Source organism: Ambystoma mexicanum, chromosome 9, assembly GCF_040938575.1.
Source record: "Ambystoma mexicanum isolate Mex_15411 chromosome 9, UKY_AmexF1_1, whole genome shotgun sequence".
Taxonomy (NCBI): domain Eukaryota; kingdom Metazoa; phylum Chordata; class Amphibia; order Caudata; family Ambystomatidae; genus Ambystoma; species Ambystoma mexicanum.
In genome coordinates, this window is record NC_090931.1 from 235663990 (window position 1) to 235690563 (window position 26574).

Sequence of the window (26574 nt, forward strand, 5' to 3'; positions counted from 1 at the left end):
AGGACAGCAACCCCAGCATCAGCAGCCACATCAGAGGAGTATACAACAACCTATGGCAAGACAAAAAACAGTAGGGAATGCGAACAATAACATTTTTGCAACATCTGCTAATGGTGCACCTGCACCTTTTCGCGGCGCAACGGTGGTAGGAGATAATGTTTTCTCCGTGCCAGGAACTGAAACGTATGTTGATTAGAACAACCCAAAGAGAGCCCTTGCGTGTCCAGTCCTATCCACTACCCTACGTGCAGAAGAGGAACCACTAGTGGGAGCAGAGATAGGAAAGAAGCAGTTTATTTTCATGGTAGACGCAGGAGCGGAGAAATCATGTCTCATGGAAGGGCGGTTTCTGCTCTCATGGAGAAATTTGGAAATGCAGGGGTTCTCTGGGACTATTTTAAAAGTTCTTTAAACAAAAGGCCTTGACATAATGGTGGGGGGAAAAACAGTGTGCGCACCCTTACTGTATCACGAAGATGCGCCAATAAATTTGCTGGGAAGAGACCTTTTGAGCAAATTAAACATGACAATCTCCTTTACTAAAAGGGGGATAGTGTGTTCGACCCCAGGAGTGTGCCCCGTATGAGCGATGTTGATGATTAGCACCATGACAAACGAAGTTGCAGTAAGAGGGGTACCCATTGACATGGATATGTTCAATTATGGTATCAAGGTCTTAGCACGAGTGGTGCCAGAGATAACGAGGAAAGAATGGAAGGTACCCTCAGACTTTATCTTTCGGCCAATTATAAATGCAGAAATAGTGCCAGGTACCATCTTGTCTATTGATCTAGAGGGGTTCAGGTCTTGAGCAAACGTATCGCAGTGATAGGACTGGACACACATGGGTGTGAGTGAAGAACAGTACTATGCATAGATCCAAACATAATGCTGCACGACTTAACTGATGAAGCATTGTTCACGGACAATGAATGTGATGGGGAGATAATAATGGAAATAAGTATACTGTGTGACATCATGGTCCAACACAGGGAAATACACAACCCTCTCATGACTAGTGTCTACGTGCCACCCACAATATTTGAGAAAGACATGGAAAGGGTCCTACCAGAGATTTCGACCACAGGTCCCCATGATGTAGGGTTATTGCACCGAGTAACACCAATCAAAATAAAATTGAAGCCAGGTGCCATACCTCCAAGAGTTAAGCAGTACGCACTATCGAGGGAAGCAGAAGAAGGGATTAGAGAGACAATAAACGCCCTACTAGAGCAAGGGAGAATAGTGCCATCAAATTCACCATGTAACACAGCGATTTTTCCGATCAAGAAAGTGAAAGGTGGGGCGTGGAGAATGATACAAGACTTACGCCCACTTAATGATGTCATCCAGAAAGAATTCCCATTAGTGCCTAATCCAGCATCAATATTGTGTAGCATACCTAAAGATGCCACATGCTTCACAGTAGTGGATCTGAAGAATGCTTTCTCCTCTATTCCAATCGACCCAAGCTCTCAGTACCTCACAGCGTTCATGCTAGGGGGGAACAGATATGAACATTGCAGACTACCACAGAGATATTGTGAAAGCCCCAGCATTTTCAATAGGATCCTACATGAATAGCTCAGAAACATTGATGCACAATAATACAATACGTAGATGATTTACTTGTCTGCAGCAAGAGTGAAGAGAAGTGCAGTGCCGTCTCCATAACATTGTTGAATTTGTTGGCCACGAAAAGGTACAAGGTAGATAAAGGAAAACTGCAATACTGCCTAGCAGAAGTACTGTACCTAGGGCAACTAATTTCCAAAGATGGCAAGAGGATACTGCCTGACAGGGCAGCTGCCATACGCCATATGATAATACCAAAAACAGTAAAAGACATGCAAAAGTTTCTCAGTATCTGCAATTACTGCCATGCATGGATACTTGACTACGTGGCATACACACGGCCACTGCTGCAAGCGCTAAAGGAATCGCAAAAGAATAGTGTCCCGATAAAATGGACAAATGAAATGATGACACAATACTTCAAGTTGCAAGATCTGATTGCAAACGCACCAGTTCTCTTGAACCCAGATTATGACAGGGAATTTTACTTATTCTCACACTGCAATGATACTTTAATGAATGCAGTGCTAACACAGAAAACTTCATTAGGCCACAAGCCATTGGCCTATTACAGCGGAACATTGGATTCAGTGATGCAAGGCACTTTGCATGTGAACAAGCTCTCGCTGCAGTGGCCTTCGCCATTGAGAAAAGCGCCAACATCGGAATGGGATGCTCAGTGACACTGTACGTGGAGCACTCACTCTTTGCAATTCTGCAAAGATCCAAATCAACCTTAACAACACAAAGGGCAACCGCCTACGAAATAATAATCTCCAGCCCAAATGTCCATGTGGTCAGATGTAAAACAATAAACCCAGCCACGTTCATTACAGAACCATGCACTGTAGAAGACTTGCAGGAACACGACTGTGCTACATATGAGGGAGAGGAGGATGACATCCCCAAAGCAAGTGAAAACGCACTACAAGAAGGAGAAATATACTTCATAGACGGTTCAGCATCAATAGATAGTGAAACCGAGAAAAATCACGTGGGAGTAGCAGTTGTAAGAATGGAAGAAGAAGGATATGAAATAATTATACAAAAACGCCTTCCTTCTCATTACTCCGCACAAGCGGTGGAATTGGTAGCACTAATTGAAGCACTGCGCACCGCAAAAGGATGCACAGTGACGATATATTCAGATTCAGCCTATACCACAACAACAGTACAGTCAGGGTTGTCACGATGGCGACAAAGAGGGTTCCGAAGGGCAGATGGGTCACCAGTACAACATGCTACATTACTAAATGAACTAATACAAGCATTAGCAGAACCATCAGTAGTGGCAGTGGTGAAATGCAAGGCCCTTACCAACAACACAGATGCAATCTCATTGGGAAACGCGGAACCAGACGCAGCAGCAAAAGATGCTTCATATTTCAATGCGCCCCCAACAATTGAATGTATTGCCAAAACTTCCAACACAGAAACATTAGAGGAGGTGTACAGCAATACACTGTTAACACAAATAATAGAATTGCAAAGAAGGGCACCGATAGAAGAGCACTAATTGTGGGCCAAACGAGGGTGCAAGCAGTCACCAACAGATCTGATATGGAGGCAGGAACTAACCAGGAAGGTAGTAATGCCAATGGAATTACTAGAGGTAGCATTTCAACAGCTCCACTTTCTGACACATGTAACAAAGCAACACATCGCAGCAGACATAGAAGAGCATTGGTTCGTTCCGAACCTACAGGAACATTTGTCAATATTTACCATAGAATGTATCACATGTCAAACATACAGTTCAGGAATGACACTAAGAACACTGCGAGGAACACTGCCATACCCAGTGGGCCCATTCAGAGAGCTTCATATTGACTATGCGGACATGGGGGAGAAGTGTAATGGGGCAAGATACTTGATTGTGGTGGTATGCCCCTTCACCGGGTGGGTGGAAGCTGGACCATGTCCCCACCCGCACACGAAGTGTGCTGCCATGTTTTTGGTGTGAGAGGTGTTCTCAAGGTGGAGCATTTGTGACATGATAAGATCAGACAATGGCACACACATTGTGAATGACCTCTTTAAAGAAGTGACATCACTCCTAGGGGTTAAGCACAAACTGTGTTCGATTTATCACCCAATGGCTAACGGGATGGTGGAAAAGATCAACGGCCTGCTCAAAAGTAAATTGTCAAAGTTGTGCAACACACTCACAAAGAATTGGGTGTATTGCCTGCCCCTAGCACTGTTCCAACTCAGAATGCAGCCAAGCAAGACCCATCATTTGAGTCGCACGAAATAGTGATGGACAGGCGTATTCATATGCCACTCTCCCCAGTAAGAAAAGCATCAGATGCGCACAGGGCTGCCACAGTGCTGGGAGAAGAATGTAAGGAATACCTTACACAGTTAATACGCACAGTGCGTAGCATAGCACGACAATTGCACCACCCTTTACAGAAAACGCTGTGACAGATACAGCAATGCCAGCGCAAGACAGTCCGGAAGGACCATTGATGCCAGGGGAAAATGTGCATGTGCGAAGTTTTGTTCGGAGGTGGAACTCTCCAAGATTCCATGGTCCATATGAGGTGATTTATTGCATGCCTACGGCGGTAAAAGTGAAAGGATTGAAATATTGGGTGCATCTCTCAGATGTGAGAAAGGCACGCGATAGTGCAATCACTCAATGTGAGCAAACAACCAGCAGTGAAGAAGCAAGTGGGCAGGAAAAGTGATCATGGGAAAAGTATAAAATGACAGGAGCAGAAGTAACAAAAAATAATGCAGAATGTTTTATGAATCTCTCTCTCTCTCTCTCTCTCTCTCTCTCTCTCTCTGTTTCATATCTATATTCTCCTTCTATCTTTCCGGCTCCTTAGTAAACTTAATGAAGAATACAAGAAACAAACAGTGTACAGGAATGATGCCTAAAGATTAAGATAAAATGATGTTTGTTACAAATAAGTATAAAAGCAATACCGTGCAAAAGAAATATAGAAAAATAGTACCAAGGTGTGCACACCGTAGCTAGCATAACGTAGCAGCAAAAAGAAGGTAAATAAGTAACATGAAGAAAAAAAAGAATAATAATGTAATAAGAAAATTGAATGTTTGCTTGTCACTTAACAATTTTATATCGCCATTCCAGGTGACACAATGACTGAAAGAAATGCACTCACAGGCACCAGCACAATGTTAGTTAGCGATAGGGCAGTTAATAGAGCGAATAAATATTATAATATTGAATGTGGACTGAAATATTCGGCAATATTGTTTTCTACAGTGCTTTTTTTATGGCTTGGTACTACACCGTGTTTTTCATTATAGAGGATGTGAAAAAGGGGGGAGTGGGGCACAGCTAATACGAGAAGGGTCAGTACTTAGATGGACAGATGTGAAAACAAGGTGGAGACATAATTATTCTGTTAATGATTACCCTGCCAATACAAACCTCACCATGTTGCATATTAACCGCACAGCAACAGCCCCCCTCCTTCCACTTGTTGCTATAAGCGTAAGCAATGACAATGAAACAAACAAATATGATGGTGATTACTTTTGGGTAAGTGAACCTAACGTGATACATGTTAATGCACAGACAACCAGAGAACCTACCTCGCAACAAACCATAACGCATTTTCATGTTGCTGCTACTCAAGAGTCCCCAGATTTATCAGCTGGGTACACTGTGAACAAACTTAATGACACAATATGGGCAGAAGTGTTTTCCATACACTATCGAAAAGTAAAACGTATGAATAACCGGGAAGAGGGGAGGAGTAGACGGAAAAGGGGGGGCGGGAGGGAAGAGATATGATATCTACCACAGCCTAGGATTATATGAAATTGAAGATCCCCACCACCCCGACCAATCAAATAAATGGTACTCAGATATGAGTGCCACAGCAAAACAAGCCACGAATGAGAGCTGCTATGTCTGCTCGCTCATACCGCACGTGTCAGGCACACCCAAAATACTAGTGCCACAAGAAGTACCCTTGTCGGACGCCCAGTGGTTAATTCATCACGTATTATGCAGAATTCGAAGCACCTTCCAGGCACACACAGTTACAATAGAGCTACTGCAGAACGAGAGAACATTCACAAGCAGGCACCAAGGAGTAATCTGCATTAAAGAACCATTCTTCGTCATAAAAGGAACAAGATTCACAGAAAACAAGTGGCATGACAAAACGATCGAGTGCAAACCTGAAGCACTCAGAGGACTAACGGAAGAAAACATTCAATGGGTCAAAGATACGTGTGCTCCAGTCTGGTCCCAGCACATTGCAAAACTCACTTGGGTCACAGCACTAGAAAAATCCATCAAGACGCAAAAAGAAATATCACATGAGCTTTGCTTTCATGGAGAAGGGAAGGTGCCTATGGGTGTCAGCAAACAGTGCAACAAAACAATCATTATTCCGGACATGAAGAAAGGCACTGCTGCGCTCATGAACATGTACTGGGTCTGCGGTAAACAAGCCTACCTGCATCTCCCGGCTTCATGGAGAGGTAATTGCGCCCTAGCCACTCTACATTCAGCGCTGATGGTAATCCCAGAAAGTCATATCCAAGGAGGTGAAGGTTCGGCTGGCATATCGGCAGCAGGGCAATCAGCTGGCACATCATCAGCGCCCCAAGTAGCAATAACAGAGCCTCCTTCGCATGACCTGTTGTCAGAAAGTGACCTAAAAGACAGACTCTCTTGCACAAGGAGATCATCAAACTATATCTCCACTGAATTATCTGCTCTTCTTGCCGAGATCCGGGCGAAGTATAAACTCTTCAATTCTGCAGAGTCATTCTTTGCTTCCCTCTTAACTCCAGGGCTCCAGGCCCGGACTAACACCAAGTGGTTACAAATCATCCACTGGGAGCTGATCCAACTGGCCAACGACACTGAAGAAGGGTTCAATGTGATCAAGGTGGAACTTTGTGCGTTGCGCCTAATGACAATGCAGAACCGGTACATCCTAGATCTCCTCACAGCAATGGACGGCGGTGTTTGCCGAAAAATTTGGAGCACATGCTGTACATTCGTACCTTCTGAAGATGCAGACAATGGGACCCTCTCCCACTTCCTCTCAGCCTGGGGGAGAGGATGTCGAAAGAGGGAGGAATAGAACCAAGCAACTGGTTTGACAATATGTTCAGCTGGGTACCATCCTGGTTCAATGCTGTGTTGAAAATGTTTGTTCCTGTCATCGTCTTCATTCTGCTATTTTTCTGTGTATGCCAACTAGGTATCCGATGCTGGCAAAATCTATGCCTAACTCAACTATGATGATGGTAACACTGGGCCGACAGACAACGGTAACAACTATGATAGACGCACAAATGCAAACTGGAGAACCCAACCCACCCTAGTATCGCATGACAGCTGTATACCGCCAGAAGGGGGACAGGGTTGACAACCTATACCACACCACCATAAAAGAACCAAGAGAGCTGCAATGGTACAATGAAGTATGGGTGGACCTGGATGGGGATGGAGGGATATACATGATATGCACCCCAGATGAATACGCAAGGAAGGGCCACAGCCTGAAAACTGTATGTAGAGCATGGATGCCCATAAAAGGTACACCTGCTTGGGATGAAGCGGTAGCTGAAGCTGAGTACTATCGAAGTGAGAACAAAAGAGATAATAGTTTGTTACTTCAGATGTAACGAAAGGGGGGAATGTGTGGGAGTGAGTGGCCATTAGGCCCCCCCTTCCCCCATGCATTCAGTACAGCTTGGACCATGTGCCTCCAATGGTGGGGAATGCCTCCATTGCCCTTATGTAATACCAGCGTTGGCTGGCATTTGCGTAGATGGGGGTGTTGCGCAGGACATGTGGCATCCATTTTGTGCACCCTCGACTCCATCTTTTCTGACTAGGCCTCACTGCGATAATACAAAAAAGCTTCTCTCCCCTCAGCAGCGCCGTGCACACCTCGCACAAGGCCCCCACCTTTTCTCACTGCATCTGAACGCTTCCCAGCTCTATTCTCATGCTCGAGCCAGAAGTAATTGCAACAAAAACAAATGTAACATCTCACTCTTCCTCTAAGATCACTTTCCCATGTGTGAACCGGCTTGAGCCATGCTCTGTAGCTGATCCATCTCCACAAACCTGCCCATGCCAACTCACCTTTGCTATTGGAAAATTACTGCCAGTATAACCCTGTGTCCCTGCAAGGTATTCTCTTGATGTACCAGATATGTGACCCCGCCATGATGCCCACCCCAGCATGCCCTTACCTAACATCAGACCTTTGTCACAGTATATTGTCCCCCACTACTAACAAACGTCAACCTGCCTCAGCCTCTTTTATGAGTCCAGACCGTCAGCGCAATCAATGTTATCATACTGTTCAAGACCCTTAACCTGGTACCCCCACATAAGTCCCAATAAGTAATGATGTAAATACACAAATGAAATTTATAGGTTTGCGATGATTTGCTCAAAGGGTTGTGATGACTTTTATCTAGTGCATGTTTTATTAGGTTGTATTATGTTAGCTTACTTAGTGGCCACCCCGCCTCGCAGCGACCTGACCCTCACCCCGCCTGGACAAAGGCAGATGGACCTTGTGATGCTCGGCCTCCCGCCAACTGGACAACCAACCCGGACAGAGCAACACCCAAGGTACCATATGTATCTATACTGCCTATCCAATCCTGAACTGGCCTAGCACCCTATGTTAGTTGCGTCATCTATGACGATGTTTCACATTATTTTGTCATGTACTTGTAAAGTTTGCCAGAGCGCTCTCGGGCAGCAGAGTTCTCTGGATGCCAATTCTAGATAAAACATTCAAACTCTCACAACCTGTCCTCTTAGCCTTATTCCCGACCTGGGGTGTGTCTCATTTATTTGTATTGCACGTGGTAAGATGGGGACGGGCTCTTACAAAATCCAGCTGCATCTCGGAACACTCTGGAAAGATAGGGCAGGGGTCTGGTCACTCCACTCTCAAAGATGGCTGTTAGGGAGAATTCTCCAGAATGGCTAATTTCCCTTACCTGTTGAGTTCCTCAGCAGCTTCGCTGGATTTCTAGGGTTTCATTGCTTTGCCTGGTAAGAGTGTGAGCCTCTTTTTCCCACGTGTACATGTGTTTTGCTGTGTGTTGTAAATTTTTCTGCTCATGGGCTATGGAGTCTCACCCAACCAATAGGGATCATCTTTTTACTGTGTGTCACCCAGCACCTTTAGTGCAGTGACACAGGGTTGTCTTTTCAGACTTTGCATTTTAAACTCTATTTTCTGGGACTGACTGCTGTCTCCCAAAACATGTAAAGTTACCATTGACTTTACTAGTCTTTTTAAATTTACAGACCCAGTACACCCTATCTTACAATAGAGTACTGGAAGGGTTAATAGTTATCCCCTTTTGTCTGATTCTCATGGAACATTAGTATGTTCCCCTTTCTCTAAGATTTGGCTGGTGGCATTGGTATCTACCATTTTTATTCTACCGCAGACTATGAAAATAGACTCGGCATGGTTAGAGGCTATGGTGGTAGCCTCAAACTCAAACCCGGTAATCCACGTTTATTTTAACTTGGTTCCAGTCAAGTTATTTCACCATATCTTTTTGTAAAGGTCTTTCTAGTGTTTTACTCTGTGTGCCAAACCAGTTTGGTTCCTTTGTCCGCCATCCTTTGGCGGGCTTCTGCACAGATACCCTCCTTAGGCGCCTGAGTGTCTGGGTGGACAGGATGTGAGGGAGGGGTCTGAGGCCCCCTGCACAGGGTCTCCTTGGAAACCCAAGTCACACTCTTGTTTGATTGGCCAGGTGGCTGTCCTGCTAGGACAGCCACCCTGCTGCGTGATTGACAGCCAGGCTGTGTGAATGGGGGATTTGGTGCATAAAAAGCCAGTCTCTGGGACTGGAAGGCAGAGTCACCATTCGAACGAGAGAACCAAGGAGAAGCTGAAGGAAGACGGCGGCTGCAACTGCTGGAGACCCGGTGAAGCCCTGCTGCAGGTCCGAATCGCCTGATACTTCCTCGACAGAGGAGATCTGCAAGGAATCTTCTCCCCTTGAGCTTGGTGGAAACAACTGGCTCGCCAAACACCAGACACCTGTCCTCATCCTGGTCGAATTTGCTGGCTGTGCATCGCTGCAGTAGATCGTATAGCCAGTGGGAAGAGAACCAGTTTGGGTTTTAAGGAGTGCACCTTTTATTCGTCATTTTGTTCTGCTCGTGGCTTCTTCCCTGGGCAGTGAAGAACCCTCCAGCCATCCTCCTTCTTGTCACCACTAATAAAGCTTCAGGAACCGTGAGTCTGCAGGAACAGCCAGGAACAACTACCTCAGCTACACCATTCTTCTTCTTTTAAGGTACTGTGCAAACTCGGTCATTCTTTCCATCTGACCACAGTGAAAGTGCTTGAAATCTGCCGACTCTCTGAAGGCTTGGCTTTCTCTTCTCATTTGAATAACTTTTCCTTGACCAACTTCGTTATGAACTCTTGGCAAAGACTTAACCGCAAACTACTTTGAACTATGTGATCCTCTGCAAAGACTCTGAACCATTAACATTGGCCCACATCTATTGACTTGAATCCTAGTTATAGTAGCCTTTTCTAGATTGCCCTGCCTATAACTTGTTGGTGCTATTGATTTTGAATAACCTTGGCTTTTCTCCCTTCTAAATTACTGGAGTGCCATTTTGCTCACACTTCATTTTGAAAACAAAGAAAGAGGGGGGGGATTTGCCCCATGAGCAGAAAAGGAGGGGACAAAAGACCAAAATAACACCGTAGATCCCTTACTGCTATGTATCAAAATCAACATGATTAAATTGTTCAAAAAAGTACCAAACTCTGGTATCATGCATTTTTATGAAATTCTCTAAAAGAGAATTTAATAAAAATGCATGATACCAGAGTTTGGTACTTTTTTGAACAATTTAATCATGTTGATTTTGATACATAGCAGTAAGGGATCTACGGTGTTATTTCACACTTCATTTTGAGCCTAACTTGTCCAGAATTGATTGGGTGTTATTGTAGTATATTCAGACTGTGCTTTTCTGCTGCTTTATGATAGTGAACTTTTTTATAACTGATGGTGTAAATAAATGTATATTCTTTTACTCAGAAACCTTGAATCAGTGTTTGTTTGAATCATAGTAATTGTTGTCCTTTGTGTTATCTCGTGTACTCCTCACTTTACTCTTGAGATAAGTCTGGCTGCTCAGCCATCGCTACCACTTTACTGTGTAGTACAGGCTTGTACCAAAGGTGAAATTCTACTTACACTTGTAGTCTTAATTGTGTGTGGTGTTCCCAAAGGGTATTGCATATAATTCTGCCTAACAATGGCCTCCCGATCTCCATCATAGGACCCAGTCAACTTTGAGGCCTTCCTAGAGATAGACAGCTCCACCCAGATGCACTCTCAGCAATCTCCTCTGATGTCTCCTTACAGCTGTCAGATGGTAAGTTTCAGCAGCCTTTCTGATGGTCTGTCCCTTGTCTGTCTGTTCCTGTCATTCTCCTTTTACTGTGTCTCTGCCCTAGTGCAGTCACCTTATATAGCAGCAATGACACCACCAATTTTACAATCTTGGGGAAGTACCCTGCAATAATCCCTGCTGCTGAGATTGGATAGTTACCCTTCTCTCTCATCTCAAACCAAGCCTCCATGTCAGGATTGGTTTAGGGGTTTGGAGCAACATATGGCCATTCCCATCATCCTTTCTTCTCATTTCAACTTTTTTGGCAAAAACTAGTTATGTATCACAACTTCATAACTTTGCTAGAAACCTCCAGACTAAACATATTTTCTGTTTCCGCTAATCATAGGAACTAGATAGCACCTTGGCTTCATGTAAATATCTGCTAGACCTGTAAATATTGTACATTATAAATCATACATTATATTATGTTATATGTTCGCTTACTTCTATGCATCTGTAACAATGTCTGCAAATATCTGGCCAGCACCCAGATACCTATGGGTTAGGCGCACTTTACAAGTGTTAAATAAATAAATAAAATGGGGAATTAGATAAGCCAACCACCAAATCTGTATCATGTAGCACGGCCATGTTACATATTTCTGCCGTTTCCATAAAAAGCACAACAGTTATGAATATGTAAGTTATTAAGCATATCCCTAATTTCAATTTCCACCCGCTCACCTACTGTCACATTTGCAACATGTTCAGATTAGCCAGAAACCTAGTCTAACTGGCCCTTACAGTTCCCAGAGTCACAGGAAGATGCATTTTATATTCCCAAAATCACCTGGAAATTACATTAAGATGGTACATAGATGAAATCCATCCGCCTTATGATGGCTGAGAAAAAGGCCTAAATGATAATCGTTTTTAAAAATAAATTGGGAATGGTCATGTGGGACAAATGGTCCGGCTCCTGCTTCCAGCCATTTGTTTTCACTGGGTCAGCTTGTACATTTATCTGTCTCCTTTGTGTTGGAAGCTAGCTCTTTGAAGTGGGTGCCCCCATTTTCACACATATTAGTCATGCTCCAACCAAGAATGTCATTTCTTGAAGTCCCTGCTTTCAGAGCCAGCAGGTCTGGAGAACACTGAATTTCAACGCCTTTAGCAGGACATTTTCATTGCGGTTGGTCATTAGCTTAGAGATGTGACATTCAGGCTGGAAGTGGGAGATGTCCTTGTGAAGTTTTGCCCACAGCCAGTAAAAGGGTCTGCCTTAGGCTGACACTTTCCATAAAGACAAAGTGGTTCTTCAAATGTCACTGGAGTTTTGTTGGTGAAACGGTTGTATAAGTTTTGGCCGTGGCACAATTGTCCGTGGCCAAATTAACCGTGGTCAAGTGAATTTTCCCACAGCCAAACCTGCCCTAATTAGAAAAAAACACCAACCCCCACACCCACCCACTAATTACCTTTTTGCCGTCCGTACATGTTTTGAACCTGCAGCGTCAGATTTTTTTTGTTCCCCGCCTCCAGACCTCCGGAAGCGGTGGACCCCCCTGCTACTATCAAACATGGGGAGCAGGGGACACCCAAATTGGTTGTTTCCAAACGACCAAATGGTACTAGGCAAATTCGTCCAGATGTACCATACGGTCAATTGGAAAAAACATTTTGGGTAATACCGGTGAAACATAATATACATTGCTCTTTGTCAACCCACACATCGGCCCTCATTACAACTCAGGCGTTAAGGGTTTAACAGCGCCGTCGGCGCCGTTAACCCTTAACGCCTGATTACAAGTGTCCCTTTGCGGGTTGCTGTTTAACGCCTGCTTTTAGCAGGCGTTAAAAATCCAACCCGCAAAGGGACTTTGGAGCTAATTACGGCACTGTAATTTACGGTGCCGTAATTAGCGCCTTCCCCATTCCCGTTATGCCCTATGGGGGCAAAAATGGGAATGGGGAAGGACAAATGGTGAATGGGGAATTACCGCCCCACTCACCTTGGAATGGGGCAATAATTCCGCCATCCACCATGGTGGAATCGTAACCTTAGCGGCATGGACCATGGTGCTAATAGCACCATGGTCCTCCGCCAAGGTTGTAATGAGGGCCATCATGTTTTGTTTTCCTGACATTTTTCTGTGAGTAGTGATATTTTTTTCACTTTTACTTTTTCAAACCGTCTTTATTTGCACACACATGTGCAGGGCATTTTTGTTTTCAATGTGTAAAAATCCTGTTTTCCATCTGACACAGATCTTTGATTCCTCCTTCTTTTGTAAATTAAAATGCTACTTGTCCATTGGTAACGACAGATAGGCCTCTTTCCACATAGCTCTTTAACTTTACTTGAAAAACAAAAACAAATGCCAGGCCATTTTTGTTTCAGTGTTAAAAATCTTGCTAATCATGTGAATGGGACTTCTGTTTGGGGCCTTAAAATGCACCCCACATGTCCCCTCTGTTCTTCCATGACTCTTTGTTGCGGAAGAGCAGGGCAGAGTGGGATTTCATTGGGTGTAATTTCCTTCATCAGGGAGTGGGCACTCATGTCTCCCCTTCCATCTCTGGGTTGGGGGTATGGCATGGCACCCCTTTTTCTTCCTTCTTTTGGGAGTGGGCACTCCAGCATCCCCTTCCATCTTTGGGTTTGAGGGCATGGCACGGCGCCCGTTTCTTCCTTCCTTTCGAGGTCCCTGGGGTTCTCACTAGACTCGACTCTCACCTCCAGGCTTGAAATTAAGGAGGCTAGTTCTCTAATAAAAGATAGAAAAAGAGTTTCAGTACTTTTTACACATATTTTTCCCCAGGAATATTTACATAGAATTCACAATAACAACAACATACAGTTATAACATGACATTTCCATTTTAGAAAACACATTTTATTTATTTTCTTCATTTGTACAATAACACCAAGTAAATGACTCCGTTTTATATATATGTATATATATATATATTCAGTGAAAAAAACTTTATCAAAGAGACGTTATGGTTAAGTTGCGCTACTAAAAACCTATGAAAATCAGTAAAAAAAAACTTTGTTCTAGGGACGTTATGGTTCCAATTAAAACTGAAAAACACCAGAAATTCGCCAGTTATGGTAAGCTAAGTGTTGTATTTCTTTAAGTATTTATGTAATTCATCTTAGTTGGAATCTTCATTCATTGTATGGGTCACCCTGCCTGCGGATGCGTGAGATGGAATGTTGTCATTCGAGATGTGAGTGAGGTTCGAGGAATGGTGAGAGTGTGGATGAATGGGCCGCGAAGCAGTTGTATGCAGTGCAGGGCGCCGGGTCAATTTCGTTATAAATAAACTTGAGTTGCTGATACCTTGTTAAGAGTCGTGCCAATACTTCAATTGGTGACGAGGATTTCCCCGGCACCTGAGCCCACGACGGAGGAGAGAGCTGTTGCTCTGAGCGAACATTAAAGTTTGTTTGTGGTGTTTTCTTTGTGAAGCCGCCCCAGAGGCAACAAGGTCGGGTGTTTGCATTCTCAGAGTGGAGGTTTTCTACGGAGGACTTTGCGGTGACGCGCGCGCGCATAGGACAACTTTGTTTTGTTTTGTTTTGGTAAACATTTTAAAAGAAAGGACATTGTTGAACGTCACGCACGTCACGTGACGCAACACCATTTTGTCGCAAACAAGGAAGTCATGCGTAGATGTTGCGAGACAAGCTTCAACCTCATCCCAGTACTTAAAAAAAATATATATACATATATTTTTTTTTTGTTTTTTGCTTTCTGAAATTCGGTTTCAGCCACTATTATAAAACTCCACAGTGTAGCATTTCTTTGGGTTTCTGTTGGTACTCTTGTTCAGAGGAGAATTGCCTCGCATTTCGGTGCTGGACTGCCTCAGGGCAGGACAAAGACTGATATGTCTGGGATATTTCTTCTCTGTGAAAGATAGTGAGCTAAAGACTCTGGGTAAGTCTCTCGTAACCAGGACTAATGTCTGGCAGAGGGACTCCCAGGACCCCCCTTGTTAAATCTGCATTTCTTTTGCAGACAGAACTTACATTAGCCAGAGACTGGATAAAGCAATTATCAGTGGAGTGGACTCTACCGGAGTGTTTGGGAAATGCATAGACCCCGACATCTATCCAAGCTATAGTAAAAAAGAAAAAAAATTGACTCATGAATTATTTTTTTGGGAGAGAGTAAATTTGGAAGTAGGTCTTTGGACACCATTCAAGAAGAAGTTAATGGTAATCATCAAAGTGTAGAGTATGGCGATGCAGAGTATTAGTATTCAACCACCAGCGAGTTTCCTTCCTACCCCTGGTCAGCCTATAGTAGTTTGGTCCGAATGGAAGGAGTTTTGGTTAAACTACATTCAGACAGTGGAACAAGAAGGACTGACTTCTCGCAAAAAGAAGCTTCTACTATTCCATGCTTTAGGTTTGGAGGGTCAAAGGAAATATAGAGAGCTTCTGGAATTATCAGTCAATGAGGCTGGTGATAGTGATGAGCACGATAGAGCCCTGAGACAATTGGATAAATATTATGCCTCAGAGACGAATGTGGCAATCAATAGGTACAATTTTTACACCAGGGTTCAAAAAGAGCAGGAAAACATAGAAGAGCTGTTAACGTTTGTGGTGGGTCAGTGTGGAACTTTGATAGGGTCAGTAAATGGAATTGGAAAGGTGAAGGTAACATGGAAGAAAGGATGAAGAAGAGAGATAACAAAAGGGCTATCGAGCTATTTGAGGATGATGTGTGCTCACAATATGGTGTCATGAGTGGGCAACAAGGAGGTGAAGTGGGAGAAGTGTATGTGTATCGAGAGAACAATTCTGTTGTTGTTGGTGATGGAAGGATTGTTTGAGATGCAAGAGTTAGGAAACTACCTGTTTGGTCCAAAGATTACGCCATGGACAATTAATTATGTTGGTTCATGGGATTACGTCTTGGACAATTATTTGCATTCTATTGTAACATATTTATTGGGAGCCATGTATATATTTATTCTTGTGAAATGTTTTGTTTCTTTGTTTTTTTTGTGGTTAACTTCTGGTTTATCGTTTTGTTTATTTATTTTAAGGAGGGGGATAGTGTTGTATTTCTTTAAGTATTAATGTAATTCATCTTAGTTGGAATCTTCATTCATTGTATGGGGCACCCTGCCTGCGGATGCGTGAGATAGAATGTTGTGATTCGAGATGTGAGTGAGGTTTGAGGAATGGTGAGAGTGTGGATGAACGGACGGAGAAGCGGTTGTATGCAGTGTAGGGCGCCGGGTCAATTTTGTTATAAATAAACTTGAGTTGCTGATACCTTGTTAAGAGTCGTGCCAATACTTCACTAAGCAACCATAACTCGCGCCACCACCGTGCACTGCTAAGACTAACACACAGGACATCAAAAATGACATCACAAATGTCATTGATGACATCACTGATGACATCACAGTTCTGGTTTCCTCTTTTTCTGTGCACTGACATATGTAGGGCAGGTGGTTTTCTTCACTAACAGCCAGCAACTAAACATGCAAAAGGTACTATGTTTGTAGATCTTACCTTTCTCATATGTTGTTACACTGCTTTCCTTAGGTTGCAGGCACATCATATGATATATATACAAAGGAGAAGCACGAAGCCTGAAACACAGCAATAATTGAATAAGTGAAGGTATGAACACTGTCTGGTAATAGTGCTGGTTTTTTGCTTACTTTACTTTCCCTGCACATTCTTGTATTTGTATGCATTGTAGTCTTGTTATGGTTTGTTTGTAGTAGAACAATTATACAGTAAGGGAGGCATTGTTAGGTACTTATTACATGTTTCACACTATCCAAAACTCTGAAATGAAAGCATTCATCATTTTAGTATCCAACATGGAAGGTTTTGAATATTGCACATCTATGGCGCATGCTGCAGAGAATGCTTACGTGGGTACATGAGTGTGTTCATGTACTAGAAAGAACTCAGTAATGCAATAGTTTTTATAGCAATGCAGCGCTTAATAAAGTATTTACTGAATGACAGTTCTTCCAAAGATCTCTACATTTTCTTTCCAACATTACAATGACAATCCTGTGTGGAGGCTGTGCATGAAAAATAAATGCACATGTGATGTCATCAGTGATGTCATCAGTGATGTCATCAATGACATTAGTGATGTCATCTTTGATGTCCTGATTGTTAGTCTTAGCAGTGCACGGTGGTGGCGCAAGTTATGGTTGCTTAGCTTACAATAACATGTGAATTTCTGGGGTTTTTCGGTTTTACTTGGAACCATAACGTCCCTTGAACAAAGTGTTTTTTTACTGATTTTCATAGGTTTTTAGTAGCATAACTTAACCATAACGTCCCTTTAACAACATTTTTTTCACTGAATTTCATAGGTTTTTAGTAGCGCAACTTAACCATAATCTCCTTTAACAAAGTTTTTTTCACTGAATATAAATATAGATAATGGAAATGTGACAAATGTTTACTAAGACTCCCTTACCTTACCTTTATATAACATAGAAAATACTAAACCCTTTCCCCACTAGTGATTTTGATGTCTGCAGACCGTGCGCATGTCCGCAGGTGCACGCAGTCACCATCAACACTATCCAAAAACTTAAAGGGTATCTTCCATTATTATATCATACAATAAAAACACACAAACATATTCAAAAAGCACCATATACATACATTATATTTAATAATAAATAAAAAGTGGAAATTGTGTATGTAACACACCAACCATCCACTGAAGTCGCATTTCCAATATAATGGAATATACCAAAACAAAATAAATATGCCTCACAGAAACTGCACAGCAAGAAGCAAGAGCATATTTACACACCAGTAACAGTAAAGGTTTGTAAAAAAGTAGTAAGTACACTACATTTATTTCATATACTTATACATTTTCTGTATTATGTACACTAAAACTAATATTTATTTATTTTAACACAGAAATGTCCAGTACTTTGGAATGGCTGGAAGAGAATTTCCCACGAGATGAGATGAGTGAAGAAAGTGATGATAATGGTAGATACAACAGTTCTCTATATAAACCAATTAATAACTATGCCTTTATATGTACTTAACACATTTCTTTAACAGACTAGACAATCAATAAAACTAATATACCAAAAGAGATAATAGAAGATCCTCTCAAACGAATGGAACTGAAAATAGAGTTATTACTACAACACTTCAACCAACTAAAAGAGTGTATTGTGGACCACATTGAAGAAAACATTAAATACAACTGTCCCACATGTTCCTGTTCCCCCTGTCCATGTCCCAGCCAACTATCCCCAAACCCTCCCCACCAAGAAAAATGGTACGATGAAACTTCCATCCCTTGCTCCCCTCCCATACATCATGTCCAAACCCCTAATTCCCCTATATTTGTTTCAGTTTCTGCTTCCCCTCTCTTTCCTATTTTTCCTATGTTAAACAATAATAACATTTGAAATGTGTTCTTAGTATATACCTGTGTCTTTTTTTTTAAAAGGCAGTCAGGGTGTCCGCGGACAGCACGGCTGTCCGGGATGTCCCCAAATACCCAAAATGGGGTGTCCCAAGGACACTATACCTGTCCGTACTGTCCGTAATTAAAATGGAGGTGTCCTTAGAACACACAAGATGTCTGCCTGTCTGTATGTAAACAAAATGGGGGTGTCCTAAGGACAATATACCTGTTCATATTGTTCGTAATTGAAATGCCTATGTCCTCAGAACACACAAGATGTCCGCCTGTCTGTAAAGTTTTGACGCACATTTATTTTATTCGGGGAGTTCAACATTGTTCGTAGAACCCCCACGCACATGCTCATCACACACTTGGGGCCTACAAACATCGCGCCTCTCTGCAACTGTCTGCCGCACGTGTGTCGCACATTTAATTAGTTCGTAGACCTGAACACTGTCCGCAGAACACCCGCGCGCATGCGCACAACCGGCACTACGCATTTGGTGTTCTGCGGACAGCCGTCCCATTTGCGAACGTGTCCGCAACGTCATCATTTGACCGCACCCACGCTGAGTGTCTGTCCTTATTTCCGGACACTGTCGGGGTCTGCGAACATTTAAAAAAAGTGCTTTTAACTAATCCAAGGTATTTTACAGTAAAAGTTCACCATTGCACATGCCCCAGACAATGTCCCTACCAATCTACATACTTTTTGGAACTTTTTGAGCCCATTCTTGATGTTCGAAGTGTTCGGGGACGGTGCGGGTGTCCGAGAAAGGCGCCTGAGCACCCCTATAAAAGGCCACACCCCAGAGCTGATCCTGATTCTGCTTTTGGATTTCCAAGATTTACAACAGGACAATTGTGCAAGTTGCTATTCTTGGTTCCTGGTTATTAACCTTCCAGATGGCATCCCAAATTGCTTCACTGCTACTGCCTCCACATCAGCACCCCCACCCCCTCCACCACCACCACATCCCCAAGGGCCTGCAGAGGGGAACAGGCGTGAGGATGCAGAAGAGACAGGTGAAGAGGATGAAGAGGATGAGTTAGTGGAAGTCGCTACTATTAGCACTCATCATGAGTCTTGGGTGTGGTGGTTATTTACCACCATTGATGGAAAGTCAAAAGCTCATGCGAACAAGGTGATGTGCACTCAGTGTCGCATGGTGCTGAGTCGTGGCAGGCCTGGTTCGTATAGCTATGGTACTACATCAATGAAGCGACACCTAAAGTCGTTCCACGATGTGGCTACTTGTAAGGTTGTACCTTGCGATACACATAGTAGGTTGATTTTCTCTACAGCATCCTCCGTTTCTGCTCCTGCCACCACAACACACACTCCTCTGGGACAGCGCATCCCTCCAGCTGCCTCACAGGCCATTCATGATGCTGTTGACCCTTAACTTTCGAGGGTCACAATGTTGTGCATGTACTGCAACGCAGTACTCTGCAGGGGGGAGAACCTTTGGAGTGTTTTTGAGACTGGGGTCAAGGAGCACCAGAAGAACTGCTACCTACCTAAGTAAGGCCCACTCTACATCTTCCGCTCTCCAACTGCCCTTTTTTTTATCCCCGTGGTTGGTGTCTCTTCCTTACCCTTCTTTCCCCTCCTTTCCTTCTGTGTCATGTTTAAAAAACACAAAAAAATATAAAACAACAAAAACAAAACAAAAACAAAGGCTCTTTTCGGAGCCGCCTTTCACAGTTAAAAAATAGAAGTGACAAATAAATAGTGCAGGGCCCTGTACATTTTTTAGATGTCCACGGGCAGTCCGTGGACATCTAAAATTTTGGGGTACTGCCCTATCAGAACCATTGCACCTCTGGGAGGAAGAGTTGGCTCTGAAAAGAGCCTTTTTGTGGTGTTTTTTTTGTGTTTCGAAAACTTCAAATGGTCAACATCTACAGCAAAATGGATTGCTCCAATTCCAAAAAAGGTCACAATGCATTTTGTATATTTCGCAGAAAAATCTGATTGCCAGCATAAGTAAGATGTACTCCATCTCTGCGAAAATGTGTGTGCTACAAAACATAATGTTTTCATTCTGAAAAGAGGACATACCAACATCTCTCAAAAAGGCACAATGAGCCTTGGTAACATTGCACCTTGCTTTCTCCATTTGTTGACCAAATGAAAAAGAACGCAGCCACATTTGTCTGTACGCAATACGGGCAAAAATTACTCTGTAGTTTGGATACAAATTGCAAGGGATTCCAGACACATGTCCTAAACTGTTCCCTCCACAATGAATAATAATAATGTCTGGATGACGCTGTGTCACCAAAGAAGCACAGAGAGGTACCAAATCCACCCACTTCATTCCACGCACTCCATGCCAATGCACTTCCATATGAGAGAATCATGAGGGAATCCAAGATGTGCAGCCACTCCACAGCGACCTGCATTCACCGCCAACCAATGTATCCACAAATCTCCCAAAATCCAAACAATCTGCTTTCTGAAACACACAGACATAGCTATCTGCTCTTCTATCAGGAAAAAGACCTACTGACAAACTCTCTCCTTACACAACACACCCAGTAAACCTTATTGACCAATCCCTTGTTCTGCTCAGTTTCATTTGCATACCACTCAACCCCAAAATCCCTGTATGTAATACGCGCTGTCCTCTAATAACCGCGCTGTCCGTGGACAAATCAAAAAATCTGAGCTTAGGGGATGAAAAATTAATTAGCGTGCCCCATTTCCCCTTTGAGGTTGGCTTTTTTTTTTTTACAGTTGCTTCAGAAACACCTTTTATTTTCATTTTTTGGGGGATTTTTTGCTTATTTTCCTCCAAAAATCTTCACATTAGCTTCTCCAAAGCAACCCTTATGTTCCAAAACAGCATGGCATTTCCCATAATAGATAAAGAAATGCCATTTTCCTGAAAGTAATCGACATTGCCAGAGTCAATGTTGTCAATGTCGCAAAACAACATGCCAGGTCTAGTCATAAAACCAAACATGCCTCGGTTGACTAAGCACCTGGCAACATTTTGCTGAGGACAAAAAAACAGAACTATTGTCCCATATTGCCCTAGGTGTCACACAGAAAAAAAATAACCTTGGCATTTGGAAGGACTTTCATGATTTCCTGAACCAAATTTTTCAAATCTTGCAACAAAGTAGGGCAACTAACATAGCCCAAATGCACAGCACCACAGTGTAGGACAACTACATGTGGACTATGTAACCTACCCACATCCTGACAAACTACTAGAATTGCCTGCAAATTCACATCAGGCACAGTGCTTCACACCACATCCACTCCTTTTGTGTCACAATAGTTAGCCACATTTCTAGATTTTGCATACGGCTCCAACCCATTCACAAACATATCTCCAACCACCAACGCCCTGACTTTCTGCACCTCCACCATCTTCACTATACACAGCCTCTCTCAATATGAAGCAGAACCTCAACATTGGCTAATCCTCAAAATACACTCCCACTTCATGCTTGGAAACCCCGGATGCAAGCATGTCCTGTCTCCGAACAGCCGCGCTGTCTGCGGAGCACTTAAATAACACTGAGGGCAGCCCTACTACCCTTTCCACTGCACTCACTGCACCATTTCCTCATTGGCTACTTTTAAGCAGTCACACAATCATACACCAATCACATCCAAGAACTCTACATCTAACTCTGTCATCACAGTTCAGCACTTTAAATGTACTATTGATCACTCTCAGTACAATTCGGCTGTGACTGCAAAGCACCTACAGCAACAACTACTATAAAACTTCCCAAGATTTCCACTTCCAGATTGATGCACATCCACATGCATGAACACAGACTACAGGTATGAATATTTTCTACACAGTACATGTACACCTCTTCTAGAAATACAACACATTTCGGGAGCATAGCTCAGCGGCAACGTGCGCGCCTTGAAAGCAAGACGACACAAACCAACACAGATTCGATCCCCGGGTCCGTGCTTAGACACCTCTGGGTGTTTAAGCGCATTATAAATATGCAACTAAGACAAAATAATTACGCAACTAAAAAATAAACCATTCCTGTATCAGCGCCTCAACGCCTGCAGGCTGCATAAGCACTTTAAAAATGTAAAACAAATAAATAAAAATATGAACAGAGTAAATGCCACTGACCATGTATAAATTGTAAAATGAAGTTACTGTCATTTCTCCCTTCTGCTATGATGAAGTGTCACTTGCAGAGCTTTCATCTCTCCAAATGTTTGTTTACACACACACCTATCTAAAAAATATTGTTTCATATTATAAGATGTGAAAAATAACAGTATAATAATGAAAATGACTGTCCATTGTTATAAAATTACACACAGCCAGGATGAGCACATACATCTTCATTCAAGCACACACACACAGACAATATTATTAGAAAGGCCCCCAGATCAAACAACACTACTGCTTCTATATCAAATCCTTCTGCTTTATTACCCAAACCTTCACAAAGGCATACATTGAATGCTTTTATGTACAATCTTTGCCATTTACTCTGTAAAAATAGCACAAAATTCATATGATTATTTGTTCTATCTCGTAACATCCATTAACATAATATTAAAAAAACAAGTGTGCTCTATAGGTTTACTATTAGACTCATTTGAAAAACATATTCAACTAACAGATTCTAAATAATATATATAGGATGCACATAGGCAAAGAATAGTGCAACACAATGTCGACATTAACAAAACTGCTATAAACACACATATGCACTAACTTCTTTCTTTTACACTTTCAGTGAACACCACTCTCCTGAAAAGCAGCAGCGTCTGAAGTACGAACAAGGACTTAGAAGAAACCTACACTTTCCACACAAAAAAGTAAGTACAAAACTAACATAATGTTCTAACTGTTACTCAAACACACTAGCATTTTAGTGTTGTAGAAGAAAAAAACATATTAACCCTTTGCCATTAGTAGTATTAGTGCTTCCCCTTACCAGCTACATGCTGTATATTGTCATCTGAAGCCCAGTATAGTAACACGCAAATGGAAGAATAGCCTCCCAACTTAATGTACCTGCCCATTGCACAATCACACACCTCCACAATCATACTTACCATCATACTCAGACACTCATGCACAAAGCATGCATACACTGCACAACAGCCCAACCCACACTTTCTTTTTTTTCTCCAACAGACCCCAAAGACTGCCTACCAAAAAGCAACGCAGAAGCAGAGCAAATCAAAATAAAAGTGTCCAAAATAAGCATCCATCTCTAGCAGATTTTGTACAAAATGTTCAAACAAAACAGCTAATATATTCATTAAGCGAAAAAAAACAAGCTTCCATTACCAAAACTTTCCCCTCCCCTATCAAAATGTAAAACCAAACAGAAAGTGATTAACAAGACTTCAGCTACCACTACTGCTAACACCAGACCTATAAATCTCGATGTAGTGACAAGTATGCATACCAAAAAAAATGTTTTACAAACATTTGTAAAACCTACCGTGGAAAATTAATCCTAGAAGCTCACGTAGACAGTGCAATCCTTCTCAAAAATAAGTTATTTATTTTAGTTTCAAACAGGATGAAACCACTAACAAAACTAACTACTAAACTACAAAAAAGACTTCTCAATAAACGCAATATCACCAAAAATAGCTTCTTAAACATCTGTGGAGGTGAATGGAGTCACACCACGACCACAGAACCATATTTTAATGAACAAGCATATAAACAAAAGCAAACAAACCCAATTGCCATACATAGCAGTGGACAAGGGTATGAAAAACTTAATAACATCCTTATAGAACAAGACACTCTGCTCACAAAAATATCCCCAGAAAACTCAGCATCACCTACCCAATCTCCTGAACCAAAATGTGCAGTCTACAAATGGCCGTGCACATCAATGTGTAACATTGCCAAAAAATCTTTCAAATCTTTACGCCAGTTCCTCAATCAGTATGTAAAACGCAAAGACAAATTGAAAATGAAACTACTACAAAATATGGATGCCTGTCCAGTGCACAAAAACACAGGACTACAAAGCCATTTGTTAGCCTGCATTTCAGGACCTATATGCAAAAGCAGCTTCCATCATATCAAACTGATAACAACACATCATTCAACTATAAGACATCTAGTCCAAAAACTCTACTATGCTAAAAGTCCTTCTTTAGCACTAGCCAACTTAAATAACAATCTTCTACATGGTACAACCAAACAACTACTCAAAGAAATAGACTATATCCAGAGAAAATATTTTGGAATTGAAATCCACTCACAAAATGAAATAGATGTACAACAAACTAGCAACTACTGTACAAATAGCAACATTCTATTAAACACATACAAAAAAGAAATACTAAAGTTTAAAAGTACCTTAGCTGAAGTACCAAACCATGTGTGTGTGTTGCTGCAGGATTTTTTATAAAAGTACCACAAAAACTATAGACATAACAAAATAGAAGACAAGGAAGATTCCAAATGGTTCCAATTAGCTCTCTACCTTATAGGTAAACAAATACGACATTCCTGACCCCTTAATACTTTGCAATTACTGCACTTCAAAACTTGACAACAACCAAATGCCTTCACGTGCTATCACAAATAACTTGGAATTATTCCCAGTACCAAAACCCCTGCAACAGCTAAATTTATATGAGTGCATCATAATTCAAACAGTGAACCCATTTCAAGCAATAATACACCTCCAACCAAGAACAGCAAAATTACCTCTCTCTGAATTAGTCAAAGGCATTTGTGGCAAAGTAGTTTATTTACCATTAGATCTCACAGAAAATGTACACACTCTAGGAGTGCAAAGGCCAATAGATCAATCTTTAATTGTCTTAGTAAATGGCGTACCTACAAAAGCCAAAAAAAATTGGCAACAACTCATGGACTTACATAAAGTTAGACAAGCCCTGCAATATCTAAAAAAAACAATGAATACTACAAAGAAATTAATATTGAAGAAAACCTGAGAGAAACCATAGACATAATTCAAGAGTCACCGGAAACTGGTCAATTTGAACTTCTAAATCCTACTACAGAATCCAATATTTTAGACCATTTTACAATTCATCCTTTACACTCTAAATACACTATAGATGATGCACTTGAAACTTCCCAAATGCAACAAGCCAAAGGATCTACAATCAGTATATGGGAAAAAAGTATAGAAGCCCGGGCCTTTCCCCTACTCTTTCCTACTGGAAAAGGAGGAAAGTACGATGATAGACCCATACAGATAACAGCATCAGAATATCGCTCCCTATGAATGTGTTCTGATGACCCCAGATTCAGACAAAACGTGGAATACATATTCCACCTTCGCGTTGAAAGTGAACTCGTAACTCTATGTTTGGAATGCAAACATAGATGTGCAGTACATTGCAGAGAATTCCACTGCAGTTGCACGATATGTCACAGCCTACTTAACCAAAGCAGAGAAAACAGAGCTTCAAGACCTCTGGGATGACATATCATCTGACAAAATACTATCACAGAAATTGTACAGTTTAGGAATAAAAATAGAGAATGTGGCTGCTATGAAGCTGCAGACCGCTTAACCGGTACTGCCTTGTATGGAAAACCTGACAATATAGTATGGCTAAGTCTTGGTCCTACTAAATCTAGAAAAAGAGTTCTCAAATCATATGGGGACATAGAAACAATAGCCAAAAATGATCCCAACAGCCAAGACATTTTGAAAAACAATTTACTAGACACGACTACCCAAACAGGAGTACCCCTTTGGAAACCATGTGTCTCTACCACGTAGCCCAAAACTTCACATACAAAAATAATTTTAAACCAGATGAAAAGAAAGGTAGATACAGAGTGGTAAATTGTGAAGGCAGCTTAGTGAAACTTACCAAATATAGCTTAATTAATCATATCAAATTGTCATTAAAAACTCCTCACCATAATGAAATGTATTACATGTCCCTGCTACAACTTTTTAAACCATGGAGAAAAGAAGAAGAGTTACTGGATACATATGACTCCTATGAAGATGCTTTCAAAGCAAATGAAAGCACTATAGCAGACGTAAACTTTACACAGTAACAAACAATGTTGCACAATGAACAGCAACACAAAGAACTCCAGGCCCAACTACAAGTGGACACTCCCGACAGTAGTCAACCTTCTGTAGCAGGAAGCCAAGAACCACGTGGACAGCCGCTAATAGCAAATGAGGAAGAATTAGCCATGACAGAAGTAGAAAAGACCATGGGCCTCAT

At 41.9% G+C, this 26574-nt stretch overlaps 1 long non-coding RNA gene across 1 annotated transcript in view; it reads right to left on the minus strand.

The window, feature by feature from the left end:
- Positions 1-13131: 13131 nt before the first annotated feature.
- Positions 13132-26574, minus strand: part of LOC138489623 (uncharacterized) — a 168417-nt gene continuing 154974 nt past the window's right edge. Inside the window, exon 3 of the long non-coding RNA XR_011274835.1 lies at positions 13132-13701. This is a non-coding gene — a long non-coding RNA (uncharacterized lncRNA). The remainder of the gene's footprint in view (positions 13702-26574) is intronic.